This window comes from Ictidomys tridecemlineatus, chromosome 5 (genome assembly GCF_052094955.1).
Source record: "Ictidomys tridecemlineatus isolate mIctTri1 chromosome 5, mIctTri1.hap1, whole genome shotgun sequence".
Taxonomy (NCBI): Eukaryota; Metazoa; Chordata; class Mammalia; order Rodentia; family Sciuridae; genus Ictidomys; species Ictidomys tridecemlineatus.
Window position 1 is genome coordinate 122000713 of NC_135481.1, and position 12271 is coordinate 122012983.

General features: G+C 50.6%; 1 protein-coding gene and 1 long non-coding RNA gene across 12 annotated transcripts in view; one reads left to right on the forward strand and one right to left on the reverse strand.

Annotated features, from left to right (window-relative positions):
• Window positions 1–248: 248 nt before the first annotated feature.
• On the reverse strand, window positions 249–5772 carry LOC120886848 (uncharacterized). Its single transcript, XR_005729975.2, has 3 exons — window positions 4480–5772; window positions 3480–3637; window positions 249–1950 (listed from the first exon to the last, which is right to left on the reverse strand). It is a non-coding gene; the product is annotated as an uncharacterized LOC120886848 (long non-coding RNA).
• A 119-nt stretch (window positions 5773–5891) lies between these two features.
• Window positions 5892–12271, forward strand: part of Traf3 (TNF receptor associated factor 3) — a 111606-nt gene continuing 105226 nt past the window's right edge. For 2 of the 11 annotated variants that reach the window (XM_078050943.1, XM_078050955.1), the window contains exons 1-2: window positions 6016–6199; window positions 6450–6553. The gene's annotated coding sequence lies outside the window, so the exon portion shown is untranslated. The other 9 variants (XM_078050952.1, XM_078050953.1, XM_078050946.1 and 6 more) reach the window with 8 other exon arrangements.

Here is a 12271-nt window from a genome sequence, read left to right on the forward strand (position 1 = left end):
AGCCAGATAAACTGGGGGCTGCCCAGGGCCTTCCTCATTGAGATTGACCAGGGTGTCCACTCTGTCCAGGCCATAAGCAGTCCTGGAGACAGCAAAATGGCTGTGAGAACAAAGCCTTCTGACAATGAAATGGGTCCTCTGGTGGCACCACTCAGGAGCACACATGCGAGTTTCCCCAACCCCCATTTATTTTTTAATTAATTTATTTTTTATTTTATTTTTTTAAAGAGAGAGAGAGAGAGAAGAGAGAATTTTTTAATATTTATTTTTCAGTTTTCGGTGGGCACAACATCTTTATTTTATTTTTATGTGGGGCTGAGGATCGAACCCAGTGACCTGAGCATGCCAGGCGAGCGTGTTACCACTTGAACCACATCCCCAGCCTCTTTTATTTATTTTAAATTATTTATTTAATCTAATTTGTTATATATGACGGCAGAATATAATTCATTTCATATTACATACATAGAGCACATTTCTCAAGTCTCTGATAGTATACCCCATTTATTTTTTTTGGATATGATAAAATGCATTAATCCTGATCCCACATTTCACCCCAGGGCATGTAGAACCTCCACCCTGCACCCAACATGGGAGCCAAGTGTGGACAGGCTAGAGCAAAACAACTTTTGTGCACCCTGTTTTACAAACTGTGTGTGCATCACAGCTGCCGTGTTGCCATGGGCACAGGAGCCTGCAGACTTCTTCTCCACAGCAAGGAACACATGGCAGCTCCAGAGGTACGTGACCTCCTTCCGTAGTGCACCGTCCACGTCTGAGAACACTCACACAGGGCCAGAGCACACCTGCCAAGCTACTGACCCTGACTCGGCGTGAAGAATGCTATTTTCTATTACATTTTTTAAGAAAAAGATGCTGGACACACCCGCTCAGCTGATTTTTCAGTCTATAAATGGATGGGAGATGCTGTTTGGAAAATGCTGCATCCTAGGTGATGGGCTGGTGACGGGCTGGTGATAGGCTGGTGATAGGCTGGTGCAGTTCTGACACCCTTTCATATCTGAAGTAGGGTCCAAGGGCCACTAGTTTCTTGGAAAGTGACTTTGAATGAATGGGTAGTGACCTGGCAATGGGTGGCCTCCTGCAAGTGTGGTAAGAAAGTGCTAGATCATGTCCTGATATCAGTTTAGTCACCTGAGGATATACACGATTTTTACCCACAGCAGCCGACTGGGGATGCCTGAGTTGAAACCATCCCTGGGTCCCACAGGAAGTTGGCTTGTCCTCTGTGTGACCACAGGATGGCCTCTGAAGGACCACCTGTGCTCTTCTGCTGGGTGAGTTGTAGCATTGCAAGGACATGCTGGCTGCAGGGTCCTCCCCAGCAAGGGCTCCTCCTCCTAGTGCAGCTCCTGTGGGGTGGGGCAGGCAGTGATATTTCCGCTCTACGAAAGGGGAAACCCGGGCCCAGGGAGGTCAGGTGCCTTCCTAAGATTTCACAGTTAGTCATGATTTGACTTCTGTTTTTTTCCATTCCTGGTCTCTAAATTTTCCCTCTTGAAGCCGGGTGTGGTGGCACATGCTGTAATCCCAGAGGCTCAGGAGGCTGGGGCAGGAGGATCACAAGCGCAAAGCCAGCCTCAGCAATTTTTCGAGGCCCTGAGGAACTTAGCAAGATCCTGTCTCAAAATAAAATATAAAAAAGGCTAGAGATGTGGCTCAGTGGTTAAGCACGCAGTACCCAAACCAACCAAACAAAAAATAATTAAAATAAAATTCTCTTTCTCTAGAGAATTCCTTGTTGTTTTATCTTTCCTAGGAAGATCTTCACCGTGATATTTTGGGGCCCTTAGCAAGAAGGGCTGGGCCTTGTCCTGTGGCATCCTGCAGCTTGAGGCATGAGGCTGCCACCTCAGGTAGGGCCATTTGGAGGTGGATGAGGGGGATCTTGGCAATGCAGCTTTCATCCAGAATCTCAGCGGCCCAGGCCTGGAGGGAAGAGAGGGAACAAGGAGTACAGACACCTGGGCAAACGGTGTTCTGGGCAGAGGGAACAGACTGGGCAACGGCCCTGAGGACCAGTCAGCCTGCAAGGGCCCTGGAGGCAAGGACAGCAGAGCAGGTGAGTGAGGGGCATCACAGGACTTGAGCTGCCCAGTATGGCTCCCTTGTTCCTGGAGATGAGTCCACTGAGGAAAACTTGGCAAAGGCTGCTCTGCAGGGACAGAGGTGCAGTGGCCAGAGCTGGCTTGGCCCATGGCTATGTGCCATGGGTTCTAAGATGTCCACCCATGGTTCCCTGAGTCCTCGTCTCTCCTCGGCTCTAAAATGTACTTCCTTTCAACTACTCTATGACATTTGGAGTTGAAATTGAAAAATACCTAACATGTATCCACTTAAAAACCAGATCCCAAAGGCCTACCAAGGAAGCCTCCTCCATGGGGATTAGAATGGTGACAGCCACTGGGTAAAGGGTCTGCCTCCCTCACTGCCTGCCCTCTGATTTGAAGGTGAAGATACCCAATGGTTTCTCAGTATCTCCAGGAATCCTAGACATTGGTCTTTTCCAAGGCTTGGGGTGTTTGTGTGTCAGTTGCTGCCCGAAGGCAATGCTGACATGTTAGAATAATTCATCTTTTTCAAACATTTTGTCTTTTTTTATTTTTATCTTTTTGTAGTTGTAGATGGACAGAATGCCTTTATTTTTTTTTTTTATTTTTATGTGGTGCTAAGGATTGAACTTGGTGCCTCACACATGCAGGCAAGCACTCTGCCTCTGAGCTACCGCCCCACCCCATTTTGTTTTCTTAACCCAAGACTTAACTGGATCCCAAAACTTCCCCCTCCTTATTTCTCATGTGCGGAGAGCAGCAGTGCTCACCTTCTTGGATGCCCCTGGGTGCTGTGAACTGGGCCCTCCAGGGGGCTACTCTGGCAACACTGGCTTTTGTTTGCAGAGTGGAGAGGGCCAGATGAGAGCAGGGGGAAACAGAAGAGCCACCATGGGTCTGTGGGATGGGGAGAGCTCAGCGACAAGCATGGGATCTGAAGGAAGGCATAAGATGTTCATGATGAGGTTCAGGAGTTTTGCTGTATGGGCTTGGTACAAATCCTCTTCCCTTCCCCCAAGGACATCTCCAGTGAAAGATCCCTTTTTCTCAGGAGCATGGTAGAGTTTGAATAATTTTCAAAGTGTTAAAGGTTGAGGTAGGTGTGGGGCTTCAGTCAGAACTGCCTGTGGGACTTGGCTACACCCAAGACTTGAGTTTTCTGGAAATTTCCAGAGATGGGAGTATGTCTATGAATGTGCATGCACATAAGTCCCAGAAAAGGTTTCAAAAACAAGGATACCTTTGTCTCCTGGAGTGGCCTATAGAGATGAGAGAAAATCCGAATTGTTTTCTGTGGCTGGGTCCCTAAACCTCCCACCTTCCCTCCCTGTTTCCTTAGCACTCACAAAACCCACCCTTGGCTTGCTCTGCCTCTTTGTGCCCTATCTTCTCTGCAATGTTCTTTACCTTCCTGACCAGAGAAGGGTCCTGTCCCAGTAGGCTGTTTCTCTGCTGGTGCACCTCCACTGTGCGAGGTCCACTTGAAGCACAGGGATGGGCAGGGATGGGGTGGCTGGAGTCTTTGGCTTCTCAGGGCAGCCACTGCTGGGTACATCCTGGTGGAGCTGGAGAGAGAGGGGTGCCTTGATGCCACAACCATCCATCCCCCAGGGCCCCTGCTATCACCAGCAGCAGTTCTTGCAGTCTAAAGTGTGTTTTTGAACATCGGATCATAAGTCAACAGTAAGTTTATAGGGTCATGACTGGCATTAAAAAAAGAAGATATCAGAGTGTATCACATGTTTAGGGGGAAGTACTATTAGGCATATCTGCCTGTGAAATATGCTCCATACTTTTGAAAGCCACTTGTCTGAACAATTCCTGTATCTGTGATTTGGGGAAGATGTGTAATGCTGTAGCAAGAGAGAAGCTGTCAGCCAGTGACAGCCCAAGTTGGATGCAGTGGCTGGTGGGTTTTGCATTGGGAGCTATCATTTAAGGCCCTGGTCATCCTATTCCAGGGGAGGCTTGATGGACCAGGTTCATGGGCCAGAAGCCCCTACTACAATAGTGAATGGTGTTTCCTCCTCTCTGAAAACCAAACAGAATATGCCATGCTTCATAAATCCCTGTGAGAAATTTCTTTGTTCAGAAATGATGTCGGCTTGTTGTTGAGGGTTGCCATAGGAAACAGGGAGCTCTGTCTTGGAAATGCAAGGAGGCAAGCCCTGTGATTGGCTCCCCTTGCTGCCCATCACACTGCCGCCCAACCCAACTTCAGCCAGAATCCTGCCGCCTGCCCCCCCCCTCAAAAAAAAAAAAAAGTAGTGGTCTTACTTGGGACAAAACTTCTTTGTGGTGTTCCCCAATTCCCCAAAGCAGGGGATCTAGGATTGCCCATATGACCGCAGAAGAAAAGGAAAAGGGGGATGGGAGTTGGGAGAGAAAGAACAGGAGCCGGTCTCACCAGCAGAGGGCTCAACCGCGGGCGTAGCTGAGCCTCTTCACTCTGAATGTGGCTTACTCTGCTTCGGAAGAGAATGAAAGGAGCCGTAGATAACCCGATGATGGGTCTTTGAGACTTCTGCCTCGCGGCTTTTTTAAAAAAGAATTAAAAATAGTCCAGAGTCTTTCCTCATTTGGGTAGAATCTAAAAGCAGTTCCCTTATAAAACAATGTAAAGTGATAAGTGGGAGCAGATACTCGGAGTGACTGTGTCCCAGTAGGGTTGGGGACCTGGGAGGCGTAAGCAAATATGCAGAGGCCTGGGTTCCTAAGCCTTTGATGTCAAGGTCATTGCAACTGCGGGCAGGCAGGAAAGGACTTCCGAGAGAGGAAGGACAGTCCATCCGAGGACCTGTGTTTTATCAGAGGCCCAATTTGCATTAGTGGGATGGGCGAGGCTGGCCTGTCACCTTGGCATGGCTGCTTGGAGAACCTAGCATCTCTCTTGTTTAAACTAAGAGTGTGCCCTTGTGGCCCGGATGGGGGCGCCACTGGCGTGGCTTAGCCTGGCTAGCAAGGCCTTACTGTCAGTAGCGCAGAACAAGCACCTGTCAGGCTAATGCAGCCAGAGACAAGGTCCAGACTATCTGGGCCTCTGGAACATTACATGGGGCAAGATGTGTGGAGACGTACTAGACCTTCCTGCCTCCATGCACGTGAGTCACTGGAGAAACAAAAGAAGACTGGCTTAAGCTGGTCACACTGGTGGCAGCACTGGCCTAGGGATCTTTATAAGCTTTCTAGAAAAGTGAGAATGAAAGTCCATGCTGTTTCCTCAGCCTCCACTGGTCAATTCCAGTGATAGCCTGGTTCGTTAGTTGGCCAGGTCCTCACCCAATCCCATCTTGCCAAACCCCACGGGACAGTACTGGGGGCTTGGTGGTCCTCGACTGTTTCGGGACAGGGGGCCCCTGGAGAAACGGGAGCCCCTGGCCCTCGGGCTGGCCAGGAGAGGGGTGGGGAGGCAAGGTATCCACCAGCCTTGGAGCACCCTGTTCACCCTGGACGGAGACCCAGCTTCCTGGGTGTGGGAGAAGCCCAGGGAGCGCCCTCGGGCCAGACCCAAGTCCTGCCGGGCACTGAGGAGCACGGGCTGGAGGGCTGCAGCATCCCGGGCCACTGGGCCGCGAGCAAGTGCGAGGGGCGTGCGTGCGGGGACTATGGCCCGGAGCCAGGGTGCGCGCGCGCGCGCGTGCGGGCAGCGTGCCTGTGAGCACGTCCGAGAGCGTCTCCGTGGGCAAATCGCGCGTGGGGGCACGTGACACGGGACAGGCTCGCGCGTGGGGCGGCGCGGGGGCGCGCGCGGGGCCTGCGCGGCTCCCGACCCGGAAGGCGGGGCGCGACGGGGGCGGGGCGCGCGGCGCCGTTGCTAAGGCGGGCGGCGGCGAGGGCCCTTGGCAACGGGCGGGGGCGCGCGCGCCTGGGCGCGCGCCGGTGGCGGCGGGGATTTCCAGCGCGCGGGAGGAAGTGCCAGCGCGAGGGTGCGTGAGGCGGCGCGGCGCGGCGGCCGCCGCGTGCGCGAGCCGGTCGCGGCACAGCAGGGACTTTCCAGCCGGCGGCGGCGGCGGCCGCCGGCCCTTCCCCGCCCCCCGCCATGGGGCTGCCCGGGGAGCAGGACGCTGCGGCCGGCGGCGGAGGACGCGCCCGGCGCCCCTGAGCGGCCGGCGGCGGCGCGCCGCGGGGTAAGGGGCGGTGGCGGCGGCGGTGGCGGCTGTCCCCGGCGGGCGGCGGGTCCCGAGCGGCGAAGGCCCTGCCCGCCGCCGCCGCTCGCCGTCCCGGCGCCGCAACTTGGGGAAACTTTGTGCGGAGGCCGCGGCCGGGCCGCGCCGCCGGCGCCGGGCAGCGGGCGCCAGGCCTCTCCGGCCGCGGCGAGGGAGGTGGGTTTCCTTTAAGCCGCTGCTGAAAAGTTTATACTGAGTCATTCCTCTGCAGATGAATGACTGATTCATAATCGGAGCTGCAGAGGCTGGCGGCGGGCGGTTCTGGGATCCGGCGCGGGCAGAATGCGCACACTCCACCTCCGATTAACGCCAAAGGTCAGAGCGGGTCCCGGGCGGGGAGGGAGGAAGGCGAGCCTGGCGGCGCCCGCCTCGGGCGGTGCGCCACGTTCCGCACGGGCCAGCGGTGCGGACGCGGCCCTCGCGTGGGGACCCAGAGAGCGGGTTCCGAGTGGACCGCGCCTTGCCTGAGTCCGGAGCACGAGGGAGTGGAGACGAAGTGTCGTGGACGTGCTCTGAAATTTAAGAAGCCGTGGGATAATGGTCCGCTGGACGAGGAACCGATTTCGTTTCGGGTTTTTCGTCCTGAGCCCGGAATCGGTTTTCGGGGCGAGACAGGGGTGTGTGCGTGTGTGTGCGCTGTTGATGCGTGTGCTCGTGGAGTCGTGGAGGCGGTGTGGAGCCGCGCGAGGCCGCCTCATTTCCATTCACGGCATGCCACTGAACCCGAGCCAGGGCTTTTTCCTTAGCGTTCTCTGTGAGTCCCCTCCGGCCAGGGCTGGGGAAATGCCCCTTTCCGTGACCCGGCGAGCGTCTGTGGACGCCGCGTTGGAGGGGCGAGCCGGGCCTCGCTGGGCTAGAACCCCTGGCGCCGGCGCCTGCAGAGGGCCTGGGAAATGCTGCAGCGCCGGCGGGCGGGCGGGCAGTCTGGCCCCCGCGAGCGCGTCATGACTCCAGCAGAGGAAGTGCTGCTCCCCGGTGCTGGGACCTCACCATGGGGACACTTTAGCATTCGGTGAAAATTATTTGGCCAGAGGAAAATAAGCCTTATCAGTGGGAAAACCGGAAAATGCCCCGCGAGGCGGGAGAGCTCTGTGAGTCCGGGCTCAGGACCGACCCCGCAGACCGCCGCGGATTCCAGCGTCACTAGCGAGAATCAGACCTTATGGTGGCTAAGGTTTAAGATGCAAGGTGTCTCACCCAGACGCCATCTGTTCCAGCTGTCACAGCTAGAAAGCCAGGGACGCAGGGAGAGCTGGCCAGGGAGAATTCCAGCGTTGTTGTTTTTTTTTTTTTTTAAGATATATGAATTTTTCTGTGACAGGAAAGAAGACCAATTATTTTTCTTTGGATGCTATCTGTTCTTTTTGTACTTAGTAAGATGGCCTCAGTGAAAGGCTGCAAAGACGTTCCCCTGGAAGCAGGCAGCAGCAGTGGCCAGTTGGTGCAGATACCATCGTGCCATTCCCTTCTCTGATTGTGCCTTGGAGAGAGTCCTTCATGTAACTAAACATTTGAGCTGTTGCTGCTTTTCCCCTGCGTTTGGGCCTTCTCGAAACATCCCTCGCTAGACTTTCTTGGATTTTTGAGTGCAAATCAAGAAGGACTTTCTCAGGTATTGTCAAGATATGTATGCTAATGAGCTGAAAGATGAGAGTGATTTATCATTCTTTAAAACCCTTTTTTAAGATGCTGAAGCTCTGCTTCAAGAAAGATAAAACTGTCACTGTGGTGTTGTAAGCTGCAGCTAGCTCAGATACAAAAAGGAAATTGTATTAGATTTACCCATCTCTATTTTCTCATCTTGTATAGCAAGATTCTTCAAACAGCAAGTGATCTAACCTGTCAAATATTATGCAATAGATGAATTTCCTGTCATTGGTCAGTTCAAGAACTATTAACAGAGAAGTCCCATGACCAGGGACCTCTGCATTTATTCTATGGAATCAGGACCCCTTGCATTCTTAGCAAGTGTTCATAGAGGAAGAAAAATGATTTTTTTTTTCAGATATCTGTCTTCAGATACAGACAGAAACTGGCAAGAGAGCTATAGTAAGAAAGGAGAAGGAGAGGCCAGAGGATTTGGAAGCTGACAAGGGAGAGGTAGCTGAGGCCTGAATGTGGGGGAATGATACTTAGGCTTGGGTAGGAGGAATGGGAGTCAAAGGGTGAGAGATGCCCAGAGGCCAGCAGGCAAGAGGGCAGTAGAGAGAGGTAGAAGATTTTTTTTTTTTTTTTGGAGGGGGGACATCTGTGAAGTCTCTAAGGAGCTAGTGGAAAGAGAAGAAAATTCAGATTCACACAGGAAAAAAAAAGTAGTGCCTGTGTTATTTCTGTTATTTATAATTAAAAAACAAATCCAAGATGACTTTTTTTTAAAGAGAGAGGGAGAGGGAGGGAGAGAGAGAGAGAGAGAGAGAGAGAGAGAGAATTTTTAATATTCATTTTTTTTTTTTTTTTAGTTTTCGGTGGACACAACATCTTTGTTTGTATGTGGTGCTGAGGATCAAACCCAGGCCGCACGCATGCCAGGCAAGCGTGCTACCGCTTGAGCCACATCCCCAGCCCAAGGTGACTTTTTTTTACTTTGGAAAGCTAGCTTTTATTGACTAAGGTCTGCACAACAGTGTTCCAGGAAAGGGTGTGGGAGGGGAGAAACCAGTACAGAAAGGAGAAGGCAGGACTTCTAGCACTCAGGGTCAACCCTCCCCTTTTAAGATTTTTTGTTGAAACTTCTTGGTCTGTGGGTTAAGGTAGCAGGTAGTGTGGTGTCATGAATGTGGGCAATGGCTGGCTTCTGTCCTTTCAGGAGTCGGGTGGGATTCCTGTTTCATTCTGTGTTCCTTGAGATAAGTGGATCAGCTGGGTCTTGGGAGTCTTTTTTCATTTAATTAATGCTCAGTTAATGTGCCCAAGTTCCCATGATATTATGTTTACCATGCCAGGATGAGAGAGGCATGGTGTCTGCCTTCACGGGAGATCTGGGGCATTTTGGCTCCTGTGCATGATGATGGGAGTTGCTAGAGGTCAGCAGATATTGGACTGTGACCCTGGGACAGGATCCTGGTAGGAAGAGTGAGGAAAAAGGAAATTTCACCATCCTGCATGGAGGAAGCTGTACCCACCAGGAGGAAACTAGAAGACAGCTGTGGTGGCACACGCCTGTAATTCTGATTACTCAGGAGGCTGAGGCAGGAGGATTGCAAGTTGGAAGCCAACCTTAGCAACTCAGCAAGACCCTAGCTCAAAATAAAAAACAAAACAAAACTGGGAAATGTAGCTCAGTGCCCCTGGGTTCAATCCCCAGTGCCAAAGAGGAAAAAAAAAAAAAGAAAAAATGGAAATCTCTTGACTGGTTAGGGTGGTCATAGGGTGGTACTTCTGGGAGTACTATGGAGCTGAGCCCAGTGGTGGGAGGTCTCTGGCACTGTGGCTCCATCTGGGCTCACTTGGAGGACCCTGAGGATAGCAGTAAGAATTTTGCCTCCCCAATTTCTTTTGGTAAGATGTGATCTGATAGTTGTTGTCCTTTTCTTCTTTGCCAGTACATGTGGTGCTGGGGATGCTGTGGGTCATTGGTTTCCCATATGGGATGCTTCCTGTGCTTCCCTCTGCTCTTGCAAGGCCCTTGACCACAGGAGCTCAAATGGGTCTGGCAGGCTATTGCTGTGAAGGGCATGATCTGTAGAGGGGAATGGGCAGTGGGTCTCATTACACTGCTGTCCCTACTGTTTTTGTAGGTATAAAATCTCCAAAAGTGGTGGTGGTTTAAGGGATGTAAAGGATTAAAAACAAAAAGACCCTTTTAGTGAGAACATTAGGGTAGAGAAAGGAAATCAGGAGGGAGAAGAGGAGGACAGAGGGAGTCCTGGAGATTGAAATTGATCACATGATGTTCAGGTCAGAATTTGACACAATGAAAACCACTGTTCTGTATCAAACACACACACACACACACACACACACACACACACACACACACACACACACACACTGCCCCTTCTTCCAAACCTGTCTTCCTTGCTAATACAACCTAAAATCTTAATTCGCAAAAAACGAGAAGTGAGGTCTTTCATTTTCTCTCATGGTTTACTTTTTTCTAGGATTTGTTCCATATTGATTTTATTAAAACAATTAAATAGAGGCTATTTGGTAGCTGTTTTTTTTTTTTTTTTGTACCAGGATTAAACCTAGGGGCACTTAACTACTGAGCCTCATCCCCATCCCTTTTTGATATTTTATTTAGAGACTGAGTCTTGCTGAGTTGCTTAGGACCTTGCCAAGTTGTTGAAGCTGGCAAATAAATGTACCACTGTACCCAGCTCCTTGGTAATTTCTTTATTTTTTTTTATTTTTTTATTTTTTGGTAATTTCTTTATAAAGCCATTCTATACAGAAAGATTTTAGGATTTGCTGTTTTGATATCCTAATTGGCTATTCAGTTGAAACAATTCTGTGGCAAAACTCAAAAGCATATTTATTAGAAACTTGATTTCTTTTTTTTTTCAAGTTGTATTTTATTTATTCATTTATTTATCTTTATGTGGTGCTGAGGATCGAACCCAGGGCCTCACACTTGCTAGGCAAGTGCTCTACCACTGAGCCACAACCCTAGCCCATGGAAACTTGATTTCTTTAATTGGAAGAAAAGATAAACCAAGTAACCAAATAGGATAACAGATTTTTTTTTTTGTACTAGAGATTGAACCCAGGGGTGTTATACTACTGAGCCAAAATTTATTTTTGTCTTTTGAGACAGGGTCTTGCTAAGTTGCTGAGGGCTTTGATTTTGAATTCAGCCTCCTGAGTTGCTGGGATGACAGGTGTACACCACCATGTCTGGCTCTTTTTCTTTCTCATTTAGGGACAGCATCTTGCTAAGTTGCCCAAGCTAGGCTGGAACTTGCCATCTTCCTGCCTCAATTCCCAAATAACTGGGATTACAGGCATGCACCACTGCACCCGGCAGGTAATAGAATCTTGAGGACAGCAGTGGAGTCTGAGGTGAGGTGAGATGTGAGTGCCTATAAATTTAGTCAGTGTTCCTTAGGCCTGCATAAATGTGAGGTGCCGTGGTTCTTGTTAGGACTCCCCTCTTCCTGACTGCTTTTTTAGTGTTTGCATCTATATGCTGCAAGTTGGGTGTTCCCTGTGCCTTGGGGTCTGTGTCTGCAGTTGGGAAGACCTTGAGGGCCTCCTTTGACTGTTTTCCTGGCGGGGCAGGGGTTGGGGGGGCAATCCTCCTGTCTTGATGTTCTGATACATGGGGAGGCATGATGGGAAGCTCATTTGCCACTACAACCCTTAGCTTTCCTGGGTGCTTTTCATGACTTAAAAGCTGGAAGAACAGGCACATTTAAGCCCTTCCTTGCCACTAATGCCCAGAAGTCATAACTATACTGGAAATTAAGAAATTAAGTTCCCTCATTTTTGTTTTACTGTAGCCTGCTGTTTTCAACCTTATTAAAGGGTAAATTAAGTTTATAGGTTTCAGAAGGCTTTTCTGTGTGACTTCTCCCTTAGTGGGAGTGGGGACAAGCCTGTTTCATCTTAAAATTTAATGTAAATTTTATCTTGTACTTGGTAATATTTCTGACTCTCTTAACATAAGCACCTCTGTCTGCCAGTCTTTAGTACAGTTGATTTTCCAGAAGCTACTGGGTGCTCTTCCTGGGCATCCATGCATGGGCATGGTGGAGGTGCCAGCTTGGAGGAGCTGAAATCCTGCCCTCTGTGCTGAAGGCAGCTTGGGTGGGCCTCGTGGCCTCTGAATTGGTGTCCCCATCTCTAAGAAGAACATCATTTGTTATGAACAAGGTAGCCAGCGAGGCATCCTACAGATGCTAGTTTTCATAGCAATGGGTGACTGAGATGTTGCAGGGGAAGGATGTCACCGTCGTAGTGTAGACAGTGTGCCAGAGCTTTCTGGAAGGGGCATAGGTTTCCTGGGAGGCAGCTGGGGCTCAAAAGTGTTAGATAAGTGGCCCTCCCAGGTAGGGGCAAGGCAGGAGCTGTGGCCCAGGCAGTGTGTGTTTT